The sequence below is a fragment of the Octopus bimaculoides genome, chromosome 23 (assembly GCF_046866305.1).
Source record: "Octopus bimaculoides isolate indiv1 chromosome 23, ASM4686630v1, whole genome shotgun sequence".
NCBI classification, from domain to species: Eukaryota; Metazoa; Mollusca; class Cephalopoda; order Octopoda; family Octopodidae; genus Octopus; species Octopus bimaculoides.
The window spans coordinates 22895566-22902131 of NC_142950.1; the positions used below are offsets into that span (position 1 = coordinate 22895566).

The window sequence follows — 6566 nt, forward strand, 5'->3', positions numbered from 1 at the left end:
TTACCTATATATATATATATATATATATATATATATATATATATATATATATATATATATATACACACATGTTCAGAAATAGCAGCTAAAAAAGCTGAGACTCCAACAGATAGCATTACTTGTAACTCACAAAGGCAAAAACAAGAGTTACAAGTAATGCTATCTGTTGGAGTCTCAGCTTTTTTAGCTGCTATTTCTGAACTTCGGTATCTGGTGAAGCAAATGTTTGCTGATCCCTTAATTATGTTTATAAATGTATATGAACTTTTAAATAAGTTCTCCACCGATAATGGTGCTTACATACCGAAGGGCTTGGTAAAAATTATTAATTGTTGATTTATTAATAAATTAATAAATTGATAAACCTTTACCCTTTTAATTTTTAATATATATATATATATATATATATACACACACACACCACACCTATACATCTGTAATGTGACATAGGAAAGTGACTACTGGTAGTTGCAGCAGTAGCAGCAGCAGCAGCAGCAGTAGTGATGTGAGTGGTGGTAATAGTTGTATTAGTAGTGGTGGTAGTAGTGATGCTAGTAGTGGTGACAGTTGTAGTGTTGGTGACTGTGGTGGGTCATTTTATTCCCAGGAAGTGATTACGTGGTTGCATAATTTAAAGAACACACCTGACATCAGTCTCACATGACATCTGTAATATAGGCTGATGTATAGAAGTGTAGAGGTTAATGTAATAGTAGTGTGATGTGATGAGGTGGTTAATGTTCTAGTGTGCTGCAGGGTGATGTGGTGTGGTACTAGTGTAATGTAATATATAGTATGGTGTATTGTACTGTAATCTGGTATGGTACAATGATTGGCCCTCCACCAGCTATGACGACGAGGGCTCCAGTTGACCCAATCGTTGGAACAGCCTGCTCGTGAAATTAATATGCAAGTGGCTGAGCGTTCCACAGACATGCGTAACCTTGACATAGTTCTCAGGAACATTCAGTGGGACACAGAATGTGCCCGTGATCCTTTATAGCAGTGGTTCCTAAAGTGGGTGACACTGTTCCTCTGGGGGTGGTTGAAAGATCCAGATGGAACACTGAAGAAAAGTGAGGAGGGGGCAATAATGGGGTGGCCAAAAGGGAGTGATAGATGTAAAAACAACAAAATAGTGGGTTATTCTTTATTCTTTTATTCCCTTACTTGTTTCAGTCATATATATATATATATCACCCACACATCTGTAATATGCCACAGGAACATGACTACTACTAGTAGTAGTAGTAGTAGTAGTAATAGTAATAGTGGTGGTAGTAGTGGTAGTAGTCATGATGGTGGTGATGTGGTGTGGTACTAGTGTAATATAGTATAGTATGGTGTACTATGTTATACTCTGGTGCAGTACAGTGTTTGGCACTCTACTGGTTATGAAAACAAGAGTTCCAGTTGATCCAATCAATGGAACAACCTGCTGCTGATATTAACATGCAAGTGGCTGAGCGCTCCACAGACATGCATAATCTTGACATAGTTCTCAGGGAGATTCAGTGTGACACAGAATGTGCCTATGATCCTTTATGGCAGGTACAAGGCATTTTTGCCAGCCGAGTTAACTGGAGCAATGTGAAATAAAATATCTTACCCAAAGACATGACACAACCCCGGCAATTGAACTCATGCCTTTACAATCATCAACCAAATACTGTAACCACTTAGCCATACACCTTCATATAAAATTTATTTCTTTATCGCCGACAGGGGGCTACTCATAGATGGGACAAACAAGGACAGACGAGGGGATTAAGTCGATTACATCGACACCAGTGCGTAACTGGTACTTAATTTATCGACCCTGAAAGGATGAAAGGCAAAGTTGATCTTGGTGGAATTTGAACTCAGAATGTAACGGCAGACGAGATACCCTTAGGCATTTTGCCTGGCGTGCTAACATTTCTGCCAGCTTGCAGCCTTACATCATCATCATCATCTTCATATAAAATTGGCACTCCACTGGTTACAATGACAAGTGTTCCAGTTGCTCCGATCAACAGAACAGTCTGCTTGTGAAGTTAACATGCAAGTAACTGAGTGCTCCACAGACATGTGGACCCTTAGCATAGTTCTCAGGGAGATTCAGTGTAACACAGAGTGTGACACAGCTGGCTCCTTTGAATTATAGGTATCACTCATTTTTGCCGGCTGAGTGGACTGGGGCAACGTGAAATAAAGTGTCTTGCTCAAGGACACAATTCACTGCTAGGAATCAAATTCACAGCCTTAGGATCATGAGCTGAATATGCTAACCACTAAGCCACCTGTGCCCTTGTAAATAAATAAATAAATCCAAAACAAAACCTAAATTTCAATACTGATGTTGTTGTTGTTGTTGTTGTTATCAAATTTCCACATCATCATAAATGTGTCTTTGTTAAAGTGATTCCTTCACATAATTAATATTCTGCATATCAGAGATGTTTATCATAATTTATACTTTACCGGAACTTCTGTTTGTCATATTATATTATGCATGACATTTATTGTTTGAAATGTTGTGAGAAACATAAGACAGACAGATAGTCAGACAGACAGACAGACAGAAAGGCAGGCAGGCAGGCAGGCAGACAGGTAGGTAGGTAGGTGGGCAGTTGTTCTAAGAATATTCTTTAGTTATTTTGTCTGAGATGGCATCAATCACTTGTAGCCGGTAGAAAATCCAAGATGTGTCACGTAGCTGCCAATGTGCGAGGATGTATATGTGTGCATGTGTGTGTAAATATGTGTGTAAGTGCATGTAAGTATATGTGTGTGTAAGCGTGTGTGAGTATGCATTTGTGTAAGTGTGTGTATGCATGTTAAAGTGTGTATGTATGTTTAAGTGTGTGTGCATGCGTCCATATGGTAACAAGGTTGCAAGCAGAGTCAGTGCTATACACAAGACCAGGGTTCAATAAAGTGGTCAATACTGATCCTTGAGGATTTACTTGGCTATCCAAAGGGTCAATAAGGATTTTAAGCATTAAAAGTGCTGAATTATTTAACGAACTGAAACTGGAAAAATGTGGGTAGGTAATTTAAGACTAAAACTCACTGATCTCCAGCCAAATTTCAATGCAGGTAAAGCTAGTGTTCACCAAATGCATATTTCCCATTAAATATTCTGTTGATGTGTGGCTGTGTGGTAAGAAGTTTGCTTCCCAACCACATGGTTGCAGGTTCAGTCCTACTGTGTGGACCCTTGGATAAGTGTCTTCTACTATAGCTTTTGGCCAACTGAAGCCTTGTGAGTATAATTAGCTGATTGAAACTGAAAGAAGCCCATTGTGTTTATATATATAAATGAACACTCTCTGAGTGGTTGGCATTAGGAAGGGCATCCAGCTGTAGAAACTCTGCCAAATTAGATTGGAGCCTGGTGTAGCCATCCGGTTGCACCAGTCCTCAGTCAAATCGTCCAACCCATGCTAGCATGGAAAGCGGACGTTAAACGATGATGATGATGATGATGATGATATATATATATATATATATATATATATATATATATATAGTAGGAAAATATTATAAATACAGAATCCAAATTCAGCTCTCCCTCTTTTGCTTGGTGTCTGATCAAAGGAGCACTTCAGTCACCATGAGATGATGCAATTTTAATGTTAGAGAAAAAAGAATGCAAACCATTTTTCACTCTGTAATGGTGTATTAATGTACACCCAGGGATGTCAAGAATGAAAGCTTTGATGAGCAGTTACATATATTGGCTGACAATGGACCGAGACATTGAAAATGTGCTAAAATCACGTAAAGGTTGTGCACTAGCAGCCAAGGCACTACTGGTGAAATACCAATCATGGCCTGAGACAGATAGTCCATGGTCCAGAGTACATATAGACTACACTGGACCAGTGAATGGCACGTACTACTTGATTATTAATTATAGCTTTACCAAGTGGCTGGAAGTATGTAGGTGAAGTCAGCCTATCTCGAAGGCAACAATAAAGTTCCAGCATGAACTTTTTGCTTGATACGGTGTTCCAGACACCAGAGTATCAGACAATGAAACACAATTTACAGAGTACAAGTTCAAGAAATTTTACAAAATACATGCAATCAAGCACATGTTTACCCTGCCCTACCACCCAAGGTCAATTTGTAGATACTTTCAAGCAAGCGCTAAAAAATGCAAGGAACAAGTTAGGAAATGACAAAGCACTAACTAAATTCTTAAGGGTGTACAGAATAATGCCCAGTCCAAATACAAGTTTAGGCAAGTCACCTGCAGAGCTAATGTTTGCTCAAAAGATTAAATTGATCTTTGACAAATTGTTGCCAAAGGAAAAAAATATAGAGAAAATACAAAAAATTCAACTAAACATTTTGAATTTGGAGACAAAGTCTATTTCAAAGTAAAGAAGAACAGTAAAGACAGTTGGCAGGATGGAGTAGTGACTAAAAGAATTGGAAACATGATGTATTTAATAGAAGGCTAATGATGGGAACATAAACAACACCTAAATCAATTAAAAATCAAACATACAGAAGAAAGGAAGGAAATTCCAATGGAAGTGTTTTACAACATGCTCGATGTGCTAGCACTGAAAGCGATTAAGCCTAGAAGGAGCAGTAACAGAAAATGCAAACAGCTTAAACATTTAGAAATAATGCCTAATCAGAGAAGGTACTGAACTCCCTAGGGAAGCAAAATTTCAGAAAGGGAGAGGTGTTGGAAAGGAAGAAAAAAAAAAAAAAAAAAAAATTTCATTTCCTACAGAAGTCAAAATCTCAAATGAGGAGATGTTGTGGCAAGAGTTGTGACACCCCCTGTGAGAATAGACTTGACTGAACAACTATAAATAGTAGCGATCTGAGTGAAAGATGAACAGAGTAGGCATTAATTGCAGGAAGTTATAAGGTGTTGTTTTGGTAGTTTGTGGGAATATCATTTGTTGGTTCGTGTATATTTTGTGGAGAGTTTGTTGGATTGTTGTGTTGTTGTTACCCTGCTTCATTATATGTTTATTGTTACCACACCGTTATAGTGTAAACAAGTATTGTCATAAATGGTGACGATACTACAATAATTGGCGATGAGTAACTACGTTACAGTATAAACAAACCAGTACAAGTTGTTAGGTGGGTGGTGGGAGACAAACACACACACACACGGAGATATGTAGCAGATTCATAGAAAATGAAGGAGAGTATATTTTAGATTAAGAAAGAACTTTGTTTATCTTAATTTGAAAAAACAAAAGTATAAAAAAAACGTATTATTTATGGGATGACCCAGTATATGTATGTATGTATGAATGTATGTATGTATGAATGTATGTATGTATGAATGTATGTATGTATGTCATTATTCAGTTTATTTCAAGATTTCTTGCCAATAGAGAAAGAACCAGTTTCTAACCTAGATCCAAAGCTCCTTCATTGGAATTTCAACATCAACAACAGGGTATTTTTGTATGTATGTATGTATGTATGTATGTAATGTAATGTATGTATGCACAATGGGCTTTTTCCAGTTTCCATTTACAAAATTCACTCACAAGGCTTTGGTTGGTCCAAGGCTATGGTAGAAGACGCTTGTCCACAGTGCCACACAGTGGGACTGAACCCAGAACCATGTAATTGGGAAGCAAGTATGTATGTATGTATGTATGTATGCATGCATGTAGAAAGTATGAATCACTTACCAGAAGCCAAACTAAGGCAAATCAAGAGCAAAACCAATTTCACCATTCCATGCATGATTATTATTATTATTAAATGTAAAATATATCACAAGAGCTAGTCTACTTCTTCAACTCTGAAAATCTCGACCGAACTGAGCTTAAAATCAAGGTGAATTGAATGAAAGGAAATCTCAGGTGTGTTAAGCTTTTAAAGGGCCTTCCTGAATAATCATTCTGTCATGTGCACTTGGAATTTCAGACATACATAGAAATGATGAATGGCTGAAGAGACTAACAGAACAAAAGTTTTTATTTAATCACAGCTTTTCAAAGAACCTTTAATGAACAGTTTGATTCCACTATGATCTGTTTTCCTTTTCTTTTCTCTTTTTTTTTTTTGGAAGTGAGCCATGCCATAGAGAAAATTCTTCTCCTTTGTTTAATAGAGTTTCTATTTTGGTGTTTGTTTTGTTCATTTTCGTTTATTGGATTATAAACTGCTCTATCTGTTTTTCTGCCTCTGTGTGTGTGTGTAACCGTTTGTTTAAGAAGGTCACTTTGCAACCATGTGGTTTTGGGTTCAGTCCCACAGCATGGTGCTTCCAGGATGGCTAAAACTTTGTGAATGGATTTGATAGACAGAAATCGTGAAGAAGCCAAGAGTATATATATATATATATATATCATCATCATCATCATCATCGTTTAACGTCCGCTTTCCATGCTAGCATGGGTTGGACGATTTGACTGAGGACTGGTGAAACCGGATGGTAACACCAGGCTCCAGTCTAATTTGGCAGTGTTTCTACAGCTGGATGCCCTTCCTAACGCCAACCACTCAGAGAGTGTAGTGGGTGCTTTTACGTGTCACCCGCACGAAAACGGCCACGCTCGTAATGGTGTCTTTTATGTGCCACCCGCACA

The 6566-nt window shown here is 37.7% G+C and overlaps 1 long non-coding RNA gene across 2 annotated transcripts in view; it reads right to left on the bottom strand.

The window, feature by feature from the left end:
• LOC149131327 (uncharacterized) overlaps positions 1–6022 on the bottom strand; it is a 19038-nt gene extending 13016 nt beyond the window's left edge. Inside the window, exon 1 of one of the 2 annotated variants that reach the window (XR_016238085.1) lies at positions 5664–6022. This is a non-coding gene — a long non-coding RNA (uncharacterized LOC149131327). Of the gene's footprint in view, positions 8–5663 lie in introns of those variants that run through there. The other variant, XR_016238086.1, reaches the window with a different exon arrangement.
• Positions 6023–6566: the final 544 nt, after the last annotated feature.